The sequence below is a fragment of the Pelecanus crispus genome, chromosome 4, assembly GCF_030463565.1.
Source record: "Pelecanus crispus isolate bPelCri1 chromosome 4, bPelCri1.pri, whole genome shotgun sequence".
Taxonomy (NCBI): Eukaryota; Metazoa; Chordata; class Aves; order Pelecaniformes; family Pelecanidae; genus Pelecanus; species Pelecanus crispus.
In genome coordinates this window covers 87,465,799-87,488,149 of record NC_134646.1, presented here as the reverse complement: position 1 = coordinate 87,488,149, position 22,351 = coordinate 87,465,799, and the positions used below count along the sequence as shown (strand labels likewise).

General features: G+C 62.6%; 1 protein-coding gene across 1 annotated transcript in view; it reads left to right on the top strand.

Annotated features, from left to right (window-relative positions):
* DCTN1 (dynactin subunit 1) overlaps positions 1 to 22,351 on the top strand; it is a 93,301-nt gene continuing 70,950 nt past the window's right edge. Inside the window, exon 1 of the mRNA XM_075709075.1 lies at positions 1 to 11. The gene's annotated coding sequence lies outside the window, so the exon portion shown is untranslated. The remainder of the gene's footprint in view (positions 12 to 22,351) is intronic.

The following is a 22,351-nucleotide window of genomic DNA, read 5'->3' as shown; positions in this document are numbered from 1 at the left end:
CAGCTTTTACGGTGCGTGTTATTGCCTGATAAATACCTCGGTGCCTGAGGAGGGGCCGTGCTGGGGTTACTGCTCCCTTCCCCGGCGTGCCGGCCCCTGCTCCGCGCACGGCCTTTGCCTGTCCCTGTGCTCGCTCTGCAGTCGTGCCTCTCCGGCACCAAGGGTGCAAGGAGCTCTGCTGGAACCGTCCCTGCTTGGGATGCACGGTGCCCTTTTATAACCAGACATCTTCTTGTGGGTTCTCTGAAAGGTGAGGTTGGGTCCGGAGGCAGGTGATCTGCTCGCCCAGCCGCTGATGGTGCTGGGGAATAAACCGCGCCCGCGTCTACCAGGGGCTTGGGGTTTGTCCGTGCGGTTGTGAGACGACCTGGGCAGCAGCGGCCTTCAGCGCAGGTGGGGATCGGGCAGTACGAGCTGAGACCGTGGCCTTTGTTCAGGCTGACGCTTCCTATGAGTTGCTAAACTAAATGTTAAAACAGTACGTTTATTTCAAAGCTTTGAGATGAATCGGAAAATAGGGTGGAAAAGGGGGTGCTGTAGTTTCTGGTAGCGGTGGCAGCCTCTGGAAGTGCCAGGAAGACTTATTCATCGCAGTTATTTTGTTTGGTTGAAAGAGCAGTTCATCCAAAACGACAGTGTCTGAGTTGGGAGAAAAAATTAAACTGTTTTTCTCTCTGTAGAGCCGGCTTTGGGCCAAAATCTACTGGTCCTACGGAGGCTGCAGCAGCCAACAGCCAGCTTCACCTTACGGCTCTTTTTCTTGTTCGCACCGATTGCTTAAGACTGTCTCAAAGCGCTGTAATTACAGAAAGCTCTACGTATCCCTGTGTAGTGCGCTTCCAGTTAACTAATAAAACTGCTGCCTAACCTTGGATTCTCGTCTTTCCATCAAGTTTTAATTTTCATGCAAAGTCCACGTAGCGCATGAGAAATGAAAACGGAAAATCATAGAATCATCGAATCCTAGAATCGTTGAGGTTGGAAAAGCCCTTTAAGATCACCCAGTCCAACCATTAACCTACACTACCAAGCCCACACTAAACCAGTCAAGGGTAGACCAGACTGAACCATGTCCCCAAGTGCCACCTCTGCCCGTTTTGTGAACACTTCCAGAGCTGGGGACTCCCCCACCTCTCTGGGCAGCCTGTTCCAATGCTTGACCACCCTTTCCGTAAAGAAATTTTTCCTAATTTCCAACCTAAACCTCCCCTGGCGCAGCTTGAGCCCATTTCCTCTTGTCCTAAAAAATTTTGCTCCCCGTCGGGGAATGGCGCTGCGTAACTCTGCTGGGCTAAGAGACGGTATCTCCTCGAAAGCGTCGATGTTGTATCCTCCTGGTCGGCAAAACAGTGACCTTAACGTTTGGTCCACAAACTCATTTTCAAAGGCTCTTGCTTTTTTGTTTGTACTTATTTCAGTAGGAAGTCTCAGTGCGAAGGGCTGGCGTTGGTATCTTTTCTGTCCTCGTCGTGGCCTGGGGCTGTGAAGACCCCCCAGCGCCGCAGCCAAGCGGCCTCCGCGCGTCCCCCGCCTTCTGCCCGCGGCGTTCCAGCTGCGAGGGGGGGAGGAGGAGGAGGGTGGGTGGGCGCAGCGCCTTTTGGCAGGCAACAGACCCGCCGGCAGAGTCAGGAAAAGCAGGGATCTGGGCTGGGAATCATAGAATCCTAGAATCGTTTAGGTTGGCAAAGCCCTTTAAGATCATCCAGTCCAACCATTAACCTACACTACCAAGTCCACACCAAACCAGTCAAGGGTAGCCCAGACTGAACCATGTCCCCCAGTGCCACCTCTGCCCGTTTTTTGAACCCCTCCAGGGATGGGGACTCCCCCACCTCTCTGGGCAGCCTGGTCCAATGCTTGACCACCCTTTCCGTGAAGAAATTTAGCTTTAAGTGACCTGAAACGGAGGCTTCTTCCCCTTCCTTTGGTTGCAGCTTTTGCATGGGCTGTGGAGGCTGAAAATTGTCGCGGACTTATTGTCCTTGGGGTTAATCACAGCCTTGTTTTAAAGGTAAAATGTTTTCAAGTTTTGCATAACGGTTTTTAGATTTCCATTGAAACTATAACGAGGCCCTAATTGGGTATTAATTAGAAATTCAGTATGCATTCTTGCTGGAAATACCTTCCTTGCATACTCCTTCGCGTTGCTTCGTTCACCGGGGTTTGATTTCCGTCGCTGCTGCGTCTGTGGTGACGCCGTGGGGAAATCGGGCGGTGTGCCGCAGGTTTGCACCTTGATGCCGGCGACGGGAGCTCCGGCGGGTGGGCTGGGTGTCAGCCCTCGGCTGCCGAGCTGACTGGTGGAGTGGGCTCTGCAGGGATGCTTTCGGGGGGAAAAATGTGTGTGTGTGGGGAAAAAAAAATCCCCTTGCGCTTCAGGTTTAACCTGGAAAACTCTAGGAGCAGGGAGGAGGGAGAAATCAGTTGTGTAGCGTTTGTAGTTTTCTTTTTAAATGAAAAAATGCTCTTCCAGCTGCAGCTGGTCTTGCTGGGAGGAAAGCTTTCCTGATAATCGCTGTTTTTTGTTTGTTTCAGCATATATCCTGTTATTCCTAGGGCTCTGCGGGAAGGACAGCGGGAAGTTCCCGTCCCTTGGGAGGGGGAAGTGTCGCACCTCACCCGTTCCCAGGCTGCCGCAGCACCGTTCCCCCTTCTGCGCTTTTCTAAAGTCCCTGTGAAATTCTGTGGCTGTTTCCCAGTTTTCTTCGTACTTAGAGAAAGGGTTTCTTTCACTCGATTTCCCTGCCTGCCCTTCCGGCCCTTCCTCGGAATACGAACACCGCCCTCGCTCTGCGGGGTTAGGGCCCTGCAGGCGGCTGTGCGAGGCGGCTGTGCCCCCTCTTTGGCCAGGGGCCGTGCCCACCCTTCTCACGCCTCTCGTGCCGCACCTCGCGGGCCCAGAGGTCGCACAGGAACACAGAAAAAAAAATTTGGTATTTAGATTCCAGATTTCCTGAGCCTGTCCCGCGCCTTGATCGCAGGAGCCCTTTTCCTCTTGTATTAAACTAAATGTGTGAAAGCAGCCCGAATCGGCGCTTCCCCCGGGGCTCCTCGCATCCCCAGCGCCGCTGACGGGTTTCTCTTCGGAGCGGGGACGCGGCTCTGAGTTACCCTGCCGTCGTCCGATCCCGCGTGTGTGCTGACCGGCTGAGCCCCGCCGCGGGCAGCCCGTGCCTCGGGGGAGCGCGGTTCCACCCCACGGCGGGCAGCCCGTGCATTGGGGGAGCGCGGTTCCACCCCACGGCGGGCAGCCCGTGCATTGGGGGAGCGCGGTTTCACCCCGCGGCGGGCAGCCCGTGCTTTGGGGGAGCGCGGTTGGACCCCGCGGCGGGCAGCCCGTGCATTGGGGGAGCGCGGTTCCACCCCACGGCGGGCAGCCCGTGCCTCGGGGGAGCGCGGTTGGACCCCACGGCGGGCAGCCCGTGCATTGGGGGAGCGCGGTTGGACCCCGCGGCGGGCAGCCCGTGCCTCGGGGGAGCGCGGTTGGACCCCACGGCGGGCAGCCCGTGCATTGGGGGAGCGCGGTTCGACCCCACGGCGGGCAGCCCGTGCATTGGGGGAGCGCGGTTCGACCCCGCGGCGGGCAGCCCGTGCATTGGGGGGAGCGCGGTTGGACCCCACGGCGGGCAGCCCGTGCATTGGGGGAGCGCGGTTGGACCCCACGGCGGGCAGCCCGTGCCTCGGGGGAGCACGGTTTCACCCCACGGCGGGCAGCCCGTGCATTGGGGGAGCGCGGTTGGTCCCCACGGCGGGCAGCCCGTGCCTCGGGGGAGCGCGGTTGGACCCCACGGCGGGCAGCCCGTGCATTGGGGGAGCGCGGTTTGACCCCGCGGCGGGCAGCCCGTGCCTCGGGGGAGCGCGGTTGCTCCCACGTGCTCCAGCGACCCTGCGGAGCCCTGCTCCCGCGCAGCCGGGAGCTTCCCTGCCCCTGCAGCCCTGCAGCAGGAGGGACGCTTGGCCACGGGGCAGCGCGCTGGCAGACCCCCCTCGAGCTTCTTTGCTGCTGTTGCTCCGGGGCAGGCAAGTGGCAACCTCTGCTCCTGAGCCAGGGCTGAAGCCGAGCCGCACGCAGGGCTCTGCGGCCGGGCATGTGCCGGACTTCCAGCCTCCCGGAGACTCTGAAATGCGCTGCTGCGTCTCCCGGGCTGAGGGAAGAGGTCGGGGCTTGCCTGGATCTGCGGAGATGCAGCCTGTAGGTAGCTCCCTCGTTGGTGAAATCCAGCGAACCTTGGCTAAAAAGGGAAAAATAAACGTTACATGGAGCAGATGTGGTTCGGGCTGGAGAAGAGCACGGCGCGGTGCCTGCTCTGGGGCAGAGCGAGAGTCCGTCCTGGCCAGGAGCCTGTCTTAACCGTGGCCGGCTGTGGCTGCAGGGAATATTAGGAAAAGGTGAAATACGGTGATGTTTTCTCCAGCGTAACCTCCCAGGTTCTGGCAGTGAGTTGCTGGAGACTTCCGAAGCCGCAGGTGGTACTTCTGTCTGCGGTCAAAAGCACTTGATGGATTTTTCTGAAAGGGAAAAATTTGGTTTTAATATTTATTAGAGAGGAACCAAAGGAGTGCTAGTCTTGTGAGCCTGAGCAGAGCAGGGAGCCCCGACGCAGTCCTTGTAGAGGAATGAGGGCAGGTTGACAGAAGGGGTATTTTTAGTCCTTTTTTTTTTTTATTTTGACCCACAACTGTTGGATTTGTCTGCAGCATGAACAGGAGAGACCCCCCCCCCGTGCTCCGAAGCCACCTTTGCTGCCGGGGGCTGCAGCAGCGATGCCTCCCACCCCTCCTCCTTTCGTTGACGGATCAGTGCAGGGGGAGTACCGTGACCCCCCCAAAGCGGCCGGCTTTGGTCGTATTGCGCTCGGTAGAGACAGACAGAGCGACCTGACGTGGGACAGACTGCCCGTGTCTGCTCAGCCAGCGCATCAGTGTGGCCTTGGCAGCGTCAGGTCAATGGTTGGACTGGATGATCCTAAAGGTCCTTTCCAACCTCAACGATCCGATGGTTCTGTTCTATGGTTCTGTCACCCTCTGGTCTCTCCAGCTCTCGTTGGCGTTGCTTTGCGTTCCGCTCTTCTGGCCATCGCTGTGGTTTGGCCTGGCCTCCTCCGGGCTGGAGGTTTTCCTGGAGAGCTTTGGGAGGACTCCAGGCACAAGCCGGACAGGTTGTGCAGATGCAAAAAAATATTCGTAAGGCGTGGGAAGGCGGAGGCTGGAGAGCGGGTTCCTCCTGCCGCGCGGGCGCGGGCTAGCTGAGCCTTATTTTTTGTAACTTCGTTGTGTTCGACTGGTTCTGGTTGTGTCTGACACGGGTTTTGTTCAAGTAATGCAGGTTTTGGCATCTGATGTCCTTGACCTCGCCTGGAGCTGACAGAGTTGAGAGGAAGGGGAAGGTACTCTTGCCTTTTTGTAACTTTCTCACAGACTTTTGGGTTGGATTTCCGCGTGTGTAGCTGTTTCCTTTCAAACGGCGTAGAGAAGGGGAAAAACGACTTCAGCTCAGACATCCGTATCTCTGCAGAAGACTGCTTAGGAAGTGATGGACAGGCTTCAACTTTTTTTAGGATGAGAGGAAATGGGCTCTAAGCTGCGCCAGGGGAGGTTTAGGTTGGATATTAGGAAAAATTTCTTCACGGAAAGGGTAGTCAAGCATTGGAACAGGCTGCCCAGAGAGGTGGGGGAGTCCCCATCCCTGGAAGCGTTCAAAAAACGGGCAGAGGTGGCACTTGGGGACATGGTTCAGTCTGGTCTACCCTTGACTGGTTTAGTGTGGACTTGGTAGTGTAGGTTAATGGTTGGACTGGGTGATCTTAAAGGGCTTTTCCAACCTAAAGCGATTCGATGATTCTGTGATTTCCCTTTGTGCTGCCCGTCTGGAGTAACGTGGAGTAGGTTTGTTGACGGCGGTGTTGCTTATCTAACAGATAATTTAACCTTTGCTTTGCGTGAGAAATATAATTGCCCTTTGACCGAAAACCCTGCAGCTTCTCAAAGCAGTCTGGTGGAGCTCCTGGAGCCGTGGCAGGGTTTTCCCGGCCGGCGGGGAGTGCCTCTCCCGCTGTGCCGGGCGGGTGCGGCCGTTTCCTTGTTTGCAGGGCTCTGGGGATCAGCCTGGGGGTTGCTCTGCTCCAGTTCTTGCTTGTCCCCGCGGTTGATAGAGGCCGAGTTTCTAGCGAAGCGTTTTGTTGTTCATCCCCGGCTGCGCGTCTTCAGGCGCGTTCCCTTGGATGCAATTGCTGTATCCTTGAAGGCCACCGACTTCGTTCTGTAAGACGTTCTGGTCTTCCTCTACCTGAATGTGCCGCCCCCCGTTCCGTGCCGCGCTCCGCTTTTTTTGGTGCGTATCTGTGGTTTCAAGCTTTTCTGACTTACAGTTCCTAAAGCAAAATTTCGGCACAGGGTACGGGCATTAAGATGGCTGATGCGAAGCTTGTGGTTCTTGCTTGCCTTTCACAGAATACTTAGGAGTCATCCGCAGCCGCGCAGGAGGTAAGGGACCAGAGGATACGTTCGTTAACACAAATATTTTGAAAGGTCCAGCCCCCGCGTTGACCTGTCGAGGATTCCCCTAGCAGGTTCCTCTTCACGCTTTTCAAAACTTCCCGGTGACGCTGGTTCTTTCCCTTCAGGTCGCTCGTTGCCGCCTTCACGGTCACTGCGATCGGGCGCTAAATTGGATGCGAACGGTCATAAAAATTCATGGTGCGGCCCCTGTTTGGGAGACGGCCGCGTGCGGTGGCGTCCCGGGGGGCACACGGCTGGGCGCAGGGTCCCGGGCTGCCGTGGGTGCTGGTGTCTCGCAGCCGTGGAGGGAGCTGCAGCACGAGGCGGCTGGGCACAGGGGCTAGCCCAAGGCCCCTGCGTTAGCCCAAGGCCCCTGCGTTAGCCCAAGCCCCCCGCGTTAGCCCAAGCCCCTGCGTTAGCCCAAGGCCCCTGCGTTAGCCCAAGGCCCCTGCGTTAGCCCAAGGCCCCTGCGTTAGCCCAAGGCCCTGCGTTAGCCCAAGCCCCCCGCGTTAGCTCAAGCCCGCTCCGTTAGCCCAAGGCCCTGTGTTAGCCCAAGGCCCTGCGTTAGCCCAAGCCCCCCGCGTTAGCCCAAGCCCCCCGCGTTAGCCCAAGGCACCTGCATTAGCCCAAGCCCCTGCGTTAGCCCAAGGCCCTGCGTTAGTCCAAGGCCCTGCGTTGGCCCAAGGCCCCTGCGTTAGCCCAAGCCCGCTGCGTTAGCCCAAGCCCGCTGCGTTAGCCCAAGGCCCCTGCGTTAGCCCAAGGCCCCTGCGTTAGCCCAAGTCCACTGCGTTAGCCCAAGGCCCCCGCGTTAGCCCAAGCCCCCCGCGTTAGCCCAAGCCCACCGCGTTAGCCCAAGGCCCTGCGTTAGCCCAAGCCCCCTGCGTTAGCCCAAGGCCCCTGCGTTAGCCCAAGGCCCTGCGTTAGCCCAAGGCACCTGCGTTAGCCCAAGGCCCTGCGTTAGCCCAAGGCCCTGCGTTAGCCCAAGGCCCCTGCGTTAGCCCAAGGCCCTGCGTTAGCCCAAGCCCCCCGCGTTAGCCCAAGCCCGCTCCGTTAGCCCAAGGCCCTGTGTTAGCCCAAGGCCCTGCGTTAGCCCAAGGCCCTGCGTTAGCCCAAGCCCCCCGCGTTAGCCCAAGCCCCCCGCGTTAGCCCAAGGCACCTGCATTAGCCCAAGCCCCTGCGTTAGCCCAAGGCACCTGCGTTAGCCCAAGGCCCCTGCGTTAGCCCAAGGCCCTGCGTTGGCCCAAGGCCCCCGCATTACCCCAAGGCCCCCGCGTTAGCCCAAGCCCCCTGCGTTAGCCCAAGCCCGCTGCGTTAGCCCAAGCCCCCTGCGTTAGCCCAAGGCCCCTGCGTTAGCCCAAGGCCCCTGCGTTAGCCCAAGTCCACTGCGTTAGCCCAAGGCCCCCGCGTTAGCCCAAGCCCCCCGCGTTAGCCCAAGGCCCTGCGTTAGCCCAAGCCCCCTGTGTTAGCCCAAGGCCCCTGTGTTAGCCCAAACCCGCTCCGTTAGCCCAAGGCCCTGAGTTAGCCCAAGCCCCCCACATTAGCCCAAGGCCCCTGCGTTAGCCCAAGGCCCTGCATTAGCCCAAGGCCCCTGCGTTAGCCCAAGCCCGCTCCGTTAGCCCAAGGCCCTGCGTTAGCCCAAGCCCCCTGCGTTAGCCCAAGCCCCCCGCGTTAGACCAAGGCACCTGCGTTAGCCCAAGGCCCTGAGTTAGCCCAAGGCCCCTGCATTAGCCCAAGGCCCCTGCTTTAGCCCAAGGCCCCTGCTTTAGCCCAAGGCCCCTGCGTTAGCCCAAGCCCCTGCGTTAGCCCAAGCCCCCTGCGTTAGCCCAAGCCCCTGCGTTAGCCCAAGCCCGCTCCATTAGCCCAAGGCCCTGCGTTAGCCCAAGGCCCTGCGTTAGCCCAAGCCCCCTGCGTTAGCCCAAGGCCCTGTGTTAGCCCAAGGCCCTGTGTTAGCCCAAGCCCCTGCGTTAGCCCAAGCCCCCCTGCGTTAGCCCAAGGCCCTGCGTTAGCCCAAGCCCCCCGCGTTAGCCCAAGGCACCTGCGTTAGCCCAAGGCCCTGCGTTGGCCCAAGGCCCCCGCATTAGCCCAAGGCCCCCGCGTTAGCCAAAGCCCCTGCGTTAGCCCAAGCCCCTGCATTAGCCCAAGGCCCCTGCATTAGCCCAAGCTCCCTGCGTTAGCCCAAGGCCCCTGCGTTAGCCCAAGCCCACTGCGTTAGCCCAAGGCCCTGCGTTAGCCCAAGGCCCCTGCGTTAGCCCAAGGCCCCTGCGTTAGCCCAAGGCCCTGCGTTAGCCCAAGCCCCCTGCGTTAGCCCAAGGCCCCTGCGTTAGCCCAAGGCCCCTGTGTTAGCCCAAGCCCCCTGCGTTAGCCCAAGCTCCCGCGTTAGCCCAAGGTCCCGCGTTAGCCCAAGGTCCCGCGTTAGCCCAAGCCCCCTGTGTTAGCCCAAGCCCCCTGTGTTAGCCCAAGGCCCCTGCGTTAGCCCAAGCCCACGCCGTTAGCCCAAGCCCCTGCTTTAGCCCAAGGCCCTGCTTTAGCCCAAGCCCCTGCGTTAGCCCAAGGCCCCTGTGTTAGCCCAAACCCGCTCCGTTAGCCCAAGGCCCCTGCGTTAGCCCAAGGCCCCTGCGTTAGCCCAAGGCCCTGCGTTAGTCCAAGCCCCCTGCGTTAGCCCAAGCCCCCTGTGTTAGCCCAAACCCGCTCCGTTAGCCCAAGCCCACTCCGTTAGCCCAAGGCCCCTGTGTTCGCCCAAGGCCCTACGTTAGCACAAGGCCCCTGCGTTAGCCCAAGGCCCTGCGTTAGCCCAAGGCCCTGCGTTGGCCCAAGGCCCCTGCGTTAGCCCAAGCCCGCTCCGTTAGCCCAAGGCCCCCTGCGTTAGCCCAAGGCCCTGCGTTGGCCCAAGGCCCCCGCATTATCCCAAGGCCCCCGCGTTAGCCCAAGCCCCCTGCGTTAGCCCAAGCCCCTGCGTTAGCCCAAGGCCCCTGCGTTAGCCCAAGGCCCCTGCGTTAGCCCAAGCCCCCTGCGTTAGCCCAAGGCCCCTGCGTTAGCCCAAGCCCCCTGCGTTAGCCCAAGCCTGCTCCGCTACCCCAAGCCCCCTGCATTCGCCCAAGTCTGCTCCGCTAGCCCAAGCCCCCTGCGTTAGCCCAAGCCCGCTCTGTTCGCCCAAGGACCTGTGTTAGCCGAAGGCCCTGCGTTAGCCCAAGGCCCCTGCGTTAGCCCAAGCCCGCTCTGTTAGCCCAAGCCCCTGTGTTAGCCGAAGGCCCTGCGTTAGCCCAAGGCCCCTGCGTTAGCCCAAGCCCGCTCCGTTAGCCCAAGCCCCTGTGTTAGCCCAAGGCCCTGCGTTAGCCCAAGCCCCCTGCGTTAGCCCAAGTCCCCTGCGTTAGCCCAAGGCCCTGCGTTAGCCCAAGGCACCTGCGTTAGCCCAAGGCCCTGCGTTGGCCCAAGCCCCCCGCGTTAGCCCAAGGCACCTGCGTTAGCCCAAGGCCCTGCGTTAGCCCAAGGCCCTGCGTTGGCCCAAGGCCCCCGCATTAGCCCAAGGCCCCCGCCTTAGCCCAAGGCCCCTGTGTTAGCCCAAGCCCGCTGCGTTAGCCCAAGGCCCCTGCGTTAGCCCAAGCCCCCTGCATTAGCCCAAGCCCCTGCGTTAGCCCAAGTCCCTGCATTAGCCCAAGGCCCCTGCATTAGCCCAAGCTCCCTGCGTTAGCCCAAGGCCCCTGCGTTAGCCCAAGCCCCCTGCGTTAGCCCAAGCCCCCTGTGTTAGCCCAAACCCGCTCCGTTAGCCCAAGCCCACTCCGTTAGCCCAAGGCCCTGCGTTAGCCCAAGGCCCTGCGTTAGCCCAAGCCCCCCGCGTTAGCCCAAGCCCCCCGCGTTAGCCCAAGGCACCTGCATTAGCCCAAGCCCCTGCGTTAGCCCAAGGCACCTGCGTTAGCCCAAGCCCGCTCCGTTAGCCCAAGGCCCTGCGTTGGCCCAAGGCCCCCGCATTACCCCAAGGCCCCTGCGTTAGCCCAAGCCCCCTGTGTTAGCCCAAGGCCCCTGCGTTAGCCCAAGCCCACGCCGTTAGCCCAAGCCCACGCCGTTAGCCCAAGCCCCTGCTTTAGCCCAAGGCCCTGCGTTAGCCCAAGGCCCCGCGTTATCCCAAGGCCCCTGTGTTAGCCCAAGCCCGCTCCGATAGCCCAAGTCCCTGCGTTAGCCCAAGGCCCCTGCGTTAGCCCAAGCCCCCTGTGTTAGCCCAAACCCGCTCCGTTAGCCCAAGCCCACTCCGTTAGGCCAAGGCCCCTGCGTTAGCCCAAGCCCGCTCCGTTAGCCCAAGGCCCCTGCGTTAGCCCAAGGCCCCTGCGTTAGCCCAAGGCCCCGCGTTAGCCCAAGGCCCCTGCGTTAGCCCAAGGCCCCTGCGTTAGCCCAAGGCCCTGCGTTAGCCCAAGTCCCTGTGTTAGCCCAAGGCCCTGCGTTAGCCCAAGGCCCCTGCGTTAGCCCAAGCTCGCTCCGTTAGCCCAAGGCCCCCTGCGTTAGCCCAAGGCCCTGTGTTAGCCGAAGGCCCTGCGTTAGCCCAAGCCCCTGCGTTAGCCCAAGCCCGCTCCATTAGCCCAAGGCCCTGTGTTAGCCCAAGGCCCTGTGTTAGCCCAAGCCCCTGCGTTAGCCCAAGCCCCCCTGCGTTAGCCCAAGGCCCTGCTTTAGCCCAAGCCCCCCGCGTTAGCCCAAGGCACCTGCGTTAGCCCAAGGCCCTGCGTTAGCCCAAGGCCCTGCGTTGGACCAAGGCCCCCGCATTAGCCCAAGGCCCCCGCGTTAGCCCAAGCCCCTGCGTTAGCCCAAGCCCCTGCATTAGCCCAAGGCCCCTGCATTAGCCCAAGCTCCCTGCGTTAGCCCAAGGCCCTGCGTTAGCCCAAGGCCCCTGCGTTAGCCCAAGGCCCTGCGTTAGCCCAAGGCCCCTGCGTTAGCCCAAGCTCGCTCCGTTAGCCCAAGGCCCCCTGCGTTAGCCCAAGGCCCCTGCGTTAGCCCAAGCCCCTGCGTTAGCCCAAGGCCCCTGCGTTAGCCCAAGCCCGCTCCGTTAGCCCAAGGCCCTGCGTTAGCCCAAGCCCCCTGCGTTAGCCCAAGGCCCTGCGTTAGCCCAAGTCCCTGCGTTAGCCCAAGGCCCTGCGTTAGCCCAAGGCCCCTGCGTTAGCCCAAGGCCGCTCCGCTAGCCCAAGCCCCCTGCCTTAGCCCAAGTCTGCTCCACTAGCCCAAGCCCACTGCGTTAGCTCAAGCCCGCTCCGTTAGCCCAAGGCCCTGCTTTAGCCTAAGCCCCTGCGTTAGCCCAAGCCCCTGCGTTAGCCCAAGCCCGCTCCATTAGCCCAAGGCCCTGTGTTACCCCAAGGCCCTGCGTTAGCCCAAGCCCCTGCGTTAGCCCAAGCCCCCCTGCGTTAGCCCAAGGCCCTGCTTTAGCCCAAGCCCCCCGCGTTAGCCCAAGCCCCTGCGTTAGCCCAAGCCCCTGCATTAGCCCAAGGCCCCTGCATTAGCCCAAGCTCCCTGCGTTAGCCCAAGGCCCTGCGTTAGCCCAAGGCCCCTGCGTTAGCCCAAGGCCCCTGCGTTAGCCCAAGGCCCTGCGTTAGCCCAAGCCCCCTGCGTTAGCCCAAGCCCCCTGCGTTAGCCCAAGCCCCCTGCGTTAGCCCAAGGCCCCTGCATTAGCCCAAGGCCCCTGTGTTAGCCCAAGCCCCCTGCGTTAGCCCAAGGTCCCGCGTTAGCCCAAGGTCCCGCGTTAGCCCAAGGTCCCGCGTTAGCCCAACCCCCCTGCGTTAGCCCAAGCCCCCTGTGTTAGCCCAAGGCCCCTGCGTTAGCCCAAGCCCACGCCGTTAGCCCAAGCCCCTGCTTTAGCCCAAGGCCCCTGCGTTAGCCCAAACCCGCTCCGTTAGCCCAAGGCCCTGCGTTAGCCCAAGGCCCCTGCGTTAGCCCAAGGCCCCTGCGTTAGCCCAAGGCCCTGCGTTAGTCCAAGCCCCCTGCGTTAGCCCAAGCCCCCTGTGTTAGCCCAAACCCGCTCCGTTAGCCCAAGCCCATTCCGTTAGCCCAAGGCCCCTGCGTTCGCCCAAGGCCCTGCGTTAGCCCAAGGCCCCTGCGTTAGCCCAAGGCCCCCTGCGTTAGCCCAAGGCCCTGTGTTAGCCCAAGGCCCTGCGTTAGCCCAAGGCCCTGCGTTCGCCCAAGGCCCTGCGTTAGCCCAAGGCCCCTGCGTTAGCCCAAGCCCGCTCCGTTAGCCCAAGGCCCCCTGCGTTAGCCCAAGGCCCTGCATTACCCCAAGGCCCCCGCGTTAGCCCAAGCCCCTGCGTTAGCCCAAGCCCGCTGCGTTAGCCCAAGCCCCTGCGTTAGCCCAAGGCCCCTGTGTTAGCCCAAGGCCCCTGCGTTAGCCCAAGCCCCCTGCGTTAGCCCAAGGCCCTGCGTTAGCCCAAGGCCCCTGCGTTAGCCCAAGGCCCTGTGTTAGCCCAAGGCCCCTGTGTTAGCCCAAGCCCCCTGCGTTAGCCCAAGGCCCCCGCGTTAGCCCAAGCCCCCTGCGTTAGCCCAAGCCCGCTGCGTTAGCCCAAGCCCCTGCGTTAGCCCAAGCCCCCTGCGTTAGCCCAAGGCCCCTGCGTTAGCCCAAGCCCCCTGCGTTAGCCCAAGGCCCTGCGTTAGCCCAAGGCCCCTGTGTTAGCCCAAGCCCCCTGCGTTAGCCCAAGGTCCCGCGTTAGCCCAAGGTCCCGCGTTAGCCCAAGGTCCCGCGTTAGCCCAAGGCCCCTGTGTTAGCCCAAGCCCCCTGCGTTAGCCCAAGGTCCCGCGTTAGCCCAAGGTCCCGCGTTAGCCCAAGGTCCCGCGTTAGCCCAAGGCCCCTGCGTTAGCCCAAGCCCCCTGCGTTAGCCCAAGGCCCCTGCGTTAGCCCAAGGCCCCTGTGTTAGCCCAAGCCCCTGCGTTAGCCCAAGGTCCCGCGTTAGCCCAAGGTCCCGCGTTAGCCCAAGGTCCCGCGTTAGCCCAAGCCCCCTGCGTTAGCCCAAGCCCCCTGTGTTAGCCCAAGGCCCCTGCGTTAGCCCAAGCCCACGCCGTTAGCCCAAGCCCCTGCTTTAGCCCAAGGCCCTGCTTTAGCCCAAGCCCCTGCGTTAGCCCAAGGCCCCTGTGTTAGCCCAAACCCGCACCGTTAGCCCAAGGCCCTGCGTTAGCCCAAGGCCCCTGCGTTAGCCCAAGGCCCCTGCGTTAGCCCAAGGCCCTGCGTTAGTCCAAGCCCCCTGTGTTAGCCCAAGCCCCCTGTGTTAGCCCAAACCCGCTCCGTTAGCCCAAGCCCACTCCGTTAGCCCAAGGCCCCTGCGTTCGCCCAAGGCCCTGCGTTAGCCCAAGGCCCCTGCGTTAGCCCAAGCCCCTGCGTTAGCCCAAGGCCCTGTGTTAGCCCAAGGCCCCCTGCGTTAGCCCAAGGCCCTGCGTTGGCCCAAGACCCCCGCATTACCCCAAGGCCCCCGCGTTAGCCCAAGCCCCCTGTGTTAGCCCAAACCCGCTCCGTTAGCCCAAGCCCACTCCGTTAGGCCAAGGCCCCTGCGTTAGCCCAAGCCCGCTCCGTTAGCCCAAGGCCCCTGCGTTAGCCCAAGGCCCCTGCGTTAGCCCAAGGCCCTGTGTTAGCCCAAGGCCCTGCGTTCGCCCAAGGCCCTGCGTTCGCCCAAGCCCCCTGCGTTAGCCCAAGCCCCCTGTGTTAGCCCAAACCCGCTCCGTTAGCCCAAGCCCACTCCGTTAGCCCAAGGCCCCTGCGTTCGCCCAAGGCCCTGCGTTAGCCCAAGGCCCCTGCGTTAGCCCAAGCCCCTGCGTTAGCCCAAGGCCCTGCGTTAGCCCAAGGCCCTGCGTTGGCCCAAGGCCCCCGCATTACCCCAAGGCCCCCGCGTTAGCCCAAGCCCCCTGCGTTAGCCCAAGCCCGCTGCGTTAGCCCAAGCCCCTGCGTTAGCCCAAGGCCCCTGCGTTAGCCCAAGCCCCCTGCGTTAGCCCAAGGCCCTGCGTTAGCCCAAGCCCCCTGCGTTAGCCCAAGGCCCTGTGTTAGCCCAAGCCCCCCGCGTTAGCCCAAGGCCCCTGCGTTAGCCCAAGGCCCTGTGTTAGCCCAAGCCCCCTGCGTTAGCCCAAGCCCCCTGCGTTAGCCCAAGGCCCCTGCGTTAGCCCAAGCCCCCTGCGTTAGCCCAAGCCTGCTCCGCTAGCCCAAGCCCCCTGCATTATCCCAAGTCTGCTCCGCTAGCCCAAGCCCCCTGCGTTAGCCCAAGCCCGCTCCGTTCGCCCAAGGCCCTGTGTTAGCCGAAGGCCCTGCGTTAGCCCAAGGCCCCTGCGTTAGCCCAAGCCCGCTCCGTTAGCCCAAGCCCCTGTGTTAGCCGAAGGCCCTGCGTTAGCCCAAGGCCCCTGCGTTAGCCCAAGCCCGCTCCGTTAGCCCAAGCCCCCTGCGTTAGCCCAAGGCCCCTGCGTTAGCCCAAGGCCCTGCGTTAGCCCAAGTCCCTGTGTTAGCCCAAGGCCCTGCGTTAGCCCAAGGCACCTGCGTTAGCCCAAGGCCCTGCGTTGGCCCAAGCCCCCCGCGTTAGCCCAAGGCACCTGCGTTAGCCCAAGGCCCTGCGTTAGCCCAAGGCCCTGCGTTGGCCCAAGGCCCCCGCATTAGCCCAAGCCCCTGTGTTAGCCCAAGGCCCTGCGTTAGCCCAAGCCCGCTGCGTTAGCCCAAGGCCCCTGCGTTAGCCCAAGCCCCCTGCATTAGCCCAAGCCCCTGCGTTAGCCCAAGTCCCTGCATTAGCCCAAGGCCCCTGCATTAGCCCAAGCTCCCTGCGTTAGCCCAAGGCCCCTGCGTTAGCCCAAGCCCCCTGCGTTAGCCCAAGCCCCCTGTGTTAGCCCAAACCCGCTCCGTTAGCCCAAGGCCCCTGCGTTAGCCCAAGGCCCCTGCATTCGCCCAAGGCCCTGCGTTAGCCCAAGGCCCCTGCGTTAGCCCAAGGCCCCTGCATTAGCCCACGGCCCCTGCATTAGCCCACGGCCCCTGCGTTAGCCCAAGCCCCCTGCGTTAGCCCAAGCCCGCTCCGTTAGCCCAAGGCCCTGCGTTAGCCCAAGTCCCCTGCGTTAGCCCAAGGCCCCTGCGTTAGCCCAAGCCCCCTGTGTTAGCCCAAGGCCCCTGCGTTAGCCCAAGGCCCTGCGTTAGCCCAAGGCCCCTGCGTTAGCCCAAGCCCACGCCGTTAGCCCAAGCCCACGCCGTTAGCCCAAGCCCCTGCTTTAGCCCAAGGCCCTGCGTTAGTCCAAGGCCCTGCGTTAGCCCAAGGCCCCTGCGTTAGCCCAAGCCCCTGCGTTAGCCCAAGCCCGCTCTGCTAGCCCAAGCCCCCTGCCTTAGCCCAAGTCTGCTCCGCTAGCCCAAGCCCCCTGCGTTAGCTCAAGCCCGCTCCGTTAGCCCAAGGCCCTGCTTTAGCCTAAGCCCCTGCGTTAGCCCAAGGCCCCTGTGTTAGCCCAAGCCCGCTCCGTTAGCCCAAGGCCCTGCGTTAGCCCAAGCCCCCTGCGTTTGCCCAAGGCCCCTGCGTTAGCCCAAGGCCCTGCGTTAGCCCAAGCCCCCTGCGTTAGCCCAATCCTGCTCCGCTATCCCAAGCCCCCTGCATTAGCCCAAGTCTGCTCCGCTAGCCCAAGCCCCCTGTGTTAGCCCAAGCCCGCTCCGTTCGCCCAAGGCCCTGTGTTAGCCGAAGGCCCTGCGTTAGCCCAAGGCCCCTGCGTTAGCCCAAGGCCCCTGCGTTAGCCCAAGCCCGCTCCGTTAGCCCAAGCCCCTGTGTTAGCCGAAGGCCCTGCGTTAGCCCAAGGCCCCTGCGTTAGCCCAAGCCCGCTCCGTTAGCCCAAGCCCCTGTGTTAGCCCAAGGCCCTGCGTTAGCCCAAGCCCCCTGCGTTAGCCCAAGCCCCCTGCGTTAGCCCAAGGCCCTGCGTTAGCCCAAGTCCCTGCGTTAGCCCAAGGCCCTGTGTTAGCCCAAGCCCCTGCGTTAGCCCAAGCCCCTGCATTAGCCCAAGGCCCCTGCGTTAGCCCAAGGCCCCTGCATTAGCCCACGGCCCCTGTGTTAGCCCAAGCCCCCTGCGTTAGCCCAAGCCCCCTGCGTTAGCCCAAGGCCCCTGCGTTAGCCCAAGGCCCTGCGTTAGCCCAAGGCCCCTGCGTTAGCCCAAGCCCCCTGCGTTAGCCCAAGGCCCTGTGTTAGCCCAAGCCCCCTGCGTTAGCCCAAGCCCGCTCCGCTAGCCCAAGCCCCCTGCATCAGCCCAAGCCTGCTCCGCTAGCCCAAGGCCCCTGCGTTAGCCCAAGGCCCCTGCATTAGCCCAAGCCCCCTGTGCTAGCCCAAGCCCCTGTGTTAGCCCAAGCCCCCTGGGTTAGCCCAAGCCTGCTCCGCTAGCCCAAGCCCCCTGCGGTAGCCCAAGGCCCTGCGTTAGCCCAAGGCCCCTGTGTTAGCCCAAGCCCCCTGCATTAGCCCAAGGCCCCTGCGTTAGCCCAAGCCCATGCCGTTAGCCCAAGCCCCCTGCGTTAGCCCAAGGCCCCTGCGTTAGCCCAAGGCCCCTGCGTTAGCCCAAGGCCCTGCGTTAGCCCAAGTCCCTGTGTTAGCCCAAGGCCCTGCGTTAGCCCAAGCCCCCTGCATTAGCCCAAGCCCCTGCGTTAGCCCAAGCCCCCTGCGTTAGCCCAAGGCCCCTGCGTTAGCCCAAGCCCCTGCGTTAGCCCAAGGCCCCTGCATTAGCCCACGGCCTCTGCGTTAGTCCAAGCCCCCTGCGTTAGCCCAAGGCACCTGCGTTAGCCCAAGGCCCCTGCATTAGCCCAAGCCCCCTGCGTTAGCCCAAGCCCCTGTGTTAGCCCAAGGCCCTGCGTTAGCCCAAGCCCCCTGCGTTAGCCCAAGGCCCCTGCGTTAGCCCAAGCCCCCTGCGTTAGCCCAAGGCCCTGCGTTAGCCCAAGGCCCTGTGTTAGCCCAAGCCCCCTGCGTTAGCCCAAGCCCGCTCCGCTAGCCCAAGCCCCCTGCATTAGCCCAAGCCTGCTCCGCTAGCCCAAGCCCCCTGCGTTAGCCCAAGGCCCCTGCGTTAGCCCAAGTCCCCTGCGCTAGCCCAAGCCCCTGCGTTAGCCCAAGCCCCCTGCGTTAGCCCAAGCCTGCTCCGCTAGCCCAAGCCCCCTGCGGTAGCCCAAGGCCCTGCGTTAGCCCAAGGCCCCTGTGTTAGCCCAAGCCCGCTGCGTTAGCCCAAGGCCCCTGCGTTAGCCCAAGCCCCCTGCGTTAGCCCAAGCCCATGCCGTTAGCCCAAGCCCCTGCTTTAGCCCAAGCCCCTGCGTTAGCCCAAGCCCACGCCGTTAGCCCAAGGCCCCTGCTTTAGCCCAAGGCCCTGCGTTAGCCCAAGGCCCCTGTGTTAGCCCAAGCCCGCTCCGTTAGCCCAAGGCCCCCTGCATTAGCCCAAGGCCCCTGCGTTAGCCGAAGCCCCTGCGTTAGCCCAAACCCGCTCCGTTAGCCCAAGCCCGCTCTGTTAGCCCAAGCCCGCTCCGTTAGCCCAAGCCCCTGCATTAGCCCAAGCCCCTGCGTTAGCCCAAGCCCCCTGCGTTAGCCCAAGGCCCTGTGTTAGCCCAAGCCTGCTCCGCTAGCCCAAGGCCCCTGCGTTAGCCGAAGCCCCTGCGTTAGCCCAAACCCGCTCCGTTAGCCCAAGCCCCTGCGTTAGCCCCGTTTGCCGTTTCGCAGGCAGCAATTGACGCCGCAGACAGCTCTGAGAAGAGGGGCTGATGACTTTAATTAGGCATCTATTCAGATCAGCCAGGGAAAGGACAATTATTGCGTTTAAAAAATGCCCCGCGATTAACTGTTTGGTCTCCGTGCCTCCCATCCGCCTGCGCCGCGTTGCGTGCACACCTTTGCCCGGCGCTGCCGGGGTGCCGCACGCGGCGTTTTGGGGAGGTAGCCTGCATCACGGCGTTGCTCTTCCTCCTGCTTTGCCATGGAGGGCTGCGGTGCCCGGGGGGGACGGGAAGATCGGGGTGCGGCTGCCGGGGGGCAAACCTTGGCGCTAGCAAGGGGGGACGGGCGGGAGCGCGGGTGGCACGCCGAGCCCTGCCGTGGTGGGCTCCGGGGGCTCCAGGCAGGAGGGAATTGGGGTGGTCCCTGCCCCGCGCGCGGCAGGAGGAGGCTTTGTCCTTCCTGGTGCCTCGGCGCGGGTGGGCGAGCGGCGGCCGTGCCGGTGGCCGTGCCGGTGGCCGTGCCGGGGCCTTACGTTGGCTGAGCCGAGGCCGGTTGCCTTTCCTCCTGCGGCTTCACCAGGAGCCGGGTAGCGTTAGGACCCAGTGAGCTGGCAGCGCCGGTGACAAGTCTGGAGCAGCGCTAGCGCAGAGTAGTCTCCATCAGCTGGGCTGGATTTTTGTATATCCCTGTATTAAAGAATCCTCTGCCAGAAAAGGGCTTTTTCCCCTTTCTGTGCGACCCGGCAGAGCCTCGCCGGGGGGGACACAGGGATGGGCGGATCGGCTGCAACGTGGAAAAACCTCTGCTGAATTGCTGCTGGCCATGAACTGAGACCATTATCTAAAAATAATAAATCTTTAAAATAAAGAGAAAAGCCAGCGGCAGCATGGCCCAGAGCAAGAGACACACATACAGCCGGGTAAGTTGGGGGGAGGGAAACTTATTTACAAACTCCCGGCTATGCTGTTAGATAATATTGTAATGAATCTTAACGCTATCTGTTGCAATGAAAAATATCTCTCTTTTTATACTGGAATTTAGATTGTGCTTCCTGCGCTTTCGTGTTTCTGGAATTTGATGCCTTCATCGCTCACAATATCTGTTATGCGAGATGGTGGGTGGATAAATAGCCTGAATTATATCAGCAGCCGTGTCCTTTTGATTTAAGTTGGTCTGTCTGTGCTGTTAATTATCACCGATAATGCAGTGAGGCGTCAGCTGAGCCTCCGGTGATGACAGAATCTTTCTAGGGCTTTTCAGCACAAAGATTCGGGGTTGTTTTCCTTTCTGCATCGTGTTTTTTCCTTCCTCTTTGCTTATTTTCCAGGTTGCATGGTGAGATACTGAGCTTCCGAGTGCCTGGCAATCATTTCCAGGTTTTACCGTATTGCAGTTAACCCTGGGCTGCGCGGCGGGCAGCAGAACCGGAGCCGGGCACCGGCCCTACAGCGAGGCCTTTCTTTGGAGTTTCTTTCTTTGTCGTTTTGTTCTTCCTCGCCGCCGCGGTGACATTGTGTCCCAGACGCTCGCTGTTTTGGGGACCGGGCGGCGCGTTTTCGGCGTCTCTGTTACTCGCCGCTTGCCAACTTGGCAAAGCGCTTTGTAACTCCAGGGCCGGTTGCAGGGGCGGGAGGGCTGCGCTTCGGCAGAGCCGGGGAGGGGAGACCCCTTCCCGTCGCCCCCCTTACGTGTCCGGCCCGGGGGGGCCGCCCGAAAAAGCCCCGCGGAGGAGCGTGACCCGCCACCGCTCTGCCTGCCCGGGCCAGGGCGTTGCGCGAGAGCCCCGAGCCCGTCGCCGGTGGGGCGTGCGTGCGTGCGTGATTTCGTCTCTGGCCGAAACGATTTGCTTGTGTGGTCACGGGCTGCTGAACGGAGCGGCTGCCGTTCCGAAAAAGGCTCGGGGCTGCCGGCGATAGCGTGCGGCTGGAAAGTTGCTTTAGCCACCCTGTGCGGGGTCAAAGTGCGTTTCCGTGCGGGGATGCGGCCGCGGAGCGCTCCCCTGGGCTGGGAAATGGTGCCCGCGGGCGCGCGAAGCAGGCTGCTCTCGCTTCCAGGACTCTGTCTGCTAAACGCTGCTGTTTTCAGCGCGGGGGGAGCGGGGCGAGGGAGGTGAAATTTCAGACTGAGTCTTGACAATCCTCTCCTGCTAACCGCGTTGGATTTCGGTCGGGCAGGACGGCGGCTCTGCCTCCTGGAAGCCAGCAGGCTTATCGGCGCTTTACTCAAATTGCATTTTGAAATCGGTACGGCGGGGACCAGAGCTGCGCCAGCCCTTCCGGCTGGGCCGGGCCGACCGGCTGCGCCGGCGGCGTCCGTACGAGGGTTTTAGGGACGCGTGGTCGTACGCCAGCGCCGTGGCCGGTGTCGCGGCAGTCAGAAACACCCGAACCGTGGGCGTTTGACTTCTTCCTCCCCAGCCTCCAGCGGGATGAGTCCAGTACCACGGCGGGGGCTTCGTCCCGGCTCACCTGCAAGACTGACGGCAGCGGAGCCGCGCCGCTCCGGCTGCTGCTGGGCGCGACGGCAGCCACCCCCACCGTGCCACCGGCTGACGGGGCTGCTCTTAATCCGGGGCTAATCCCCTCCTTTCAATAGGGACGGTACGGCGGCACTGCACGCTCGCTGTTCGGCGCTAACTAGACGTAACAGAAACCAGAGTTATTTCCAAGCCTTTCCTTATTCCAGCCGCGTTGGGTCACGTCTTGAATTGGAGGCTAAGAGCATTTTAACCTGCCGTCGTGAATCTCGTTACCGGAGCTTTTGAGAGGTGGTTGCTGTGTTCAAGGTTTGCCCGAAACTTTTGATCTGTACTTTGAATGACAGTTTGAGGTTCAATTAGTCATATCTGCACGGAAGGAGGCATCCCTCTGTGCCGGCGTAATGACGTGAGGCTGGCTTCTGGAAGGAATGCAATAAATATTCCTCGGGTTATCCGCTATAATGGAGCGAAACACTGAAACCGTCATGCTCAGGTGAAACACAGTAGTGACCCAAATCACACTCAAATCACGAGTCAAGTCACTTGGAATTGCACCCATTTTTCTGTGACTAATAACCAGCGCCTTCAAATAACTGAGGGAAATGGTCTGTAAATGTGTGTAATGCTTTAAATGGGGGGGAAAAAACGGGGAAGAAAAAGCCGTGTTTCTGAGCGGTGCCAGGTAGGCAGTTCTGCGGAGCGAAGTCTCCCACTCCTGGAGCGGGTGGGCGGTGGAAGCGCAGCCCGCGCCGCTCGCTCCTCACCCGCAGGAGCTTTCTTCTCCCTGCTTGCCCGGGGCGAGGAGCGTCTCCTGGGCTCTGCCACGTGCTCCTCCTGGGCTGGGGGCTTCCTAGGGACCGTCCTGCCGCCGCGCGGGCGGTGACGGCTGCTCCGGCGCATCAGCGTTCCCGGTCGCTTCCCCGGCTGCCCGATCCCCACCGCCGCCCCTGTGCCCCTTCGCGGGGCTCCCGAGCTGGCCGCCGGTACCCTGCGGTGTACGTTTGGGAGAGCGGGGGGTCGGAACGCTGCCTCTGCTGTCGGAGCACGCTGATTTCTTGTTTAATGTCATTTAGCAGCTTATTCACCCTTCAGACCACCGCTGCACGGGAGCGATGGCTGAGCAGTTAGGCATGGTCCGCACTGATGCTGGCGCCGATCTCCCGAGGGCTCCTGCCTAATTCAGAGTCCGTCAGTGGGTGAGCGGCCTCGGGGGGCGACTCTGGCCTCGCGTGCGGACCCTCCTCTCCTCCCGTGGGCTGGCGTCCGTGGGAGCTTCCTCCGGCTCTCTGCTCCTCCGTCCTCTTTACTCACCATCGGCGTATCACCGCCTTGCTCTCCGTGGCCAGAATTCGGGTATCCGCAGCACCGGTGTGGCCGGCTGGAAAGGCTGGCGTGGCCGGAGAGGACGCTCACGCATCCTTCGCTCACTGGGCGCCGGCAGAAGACGACCTTTTGGTCGCTGGCGGCAGGGGAAGCGTTGCTGAAACTCAGCCCCACCTGAAATTTTGTCTGTCGGTTTTCCTGGAGACGGAGCCCGCCGGAGCCGAGGGCAGACCCGGCGGCGTGCGAGGCGCAGCTCTCGAGACACGCTCTGCTTCTTAGGAGGAGATCAGCGAGGAGCCGGCGTGTTGTACCGTGTCCGGAGACCCGGGGAGGTTCTGGGTTGTGTCAGCGGCTGCTGCGTCGGGCTGTTGAGCCCCGGTGTCCCCAGGGGTGACCATCCCCAAGTTTGCTGTGT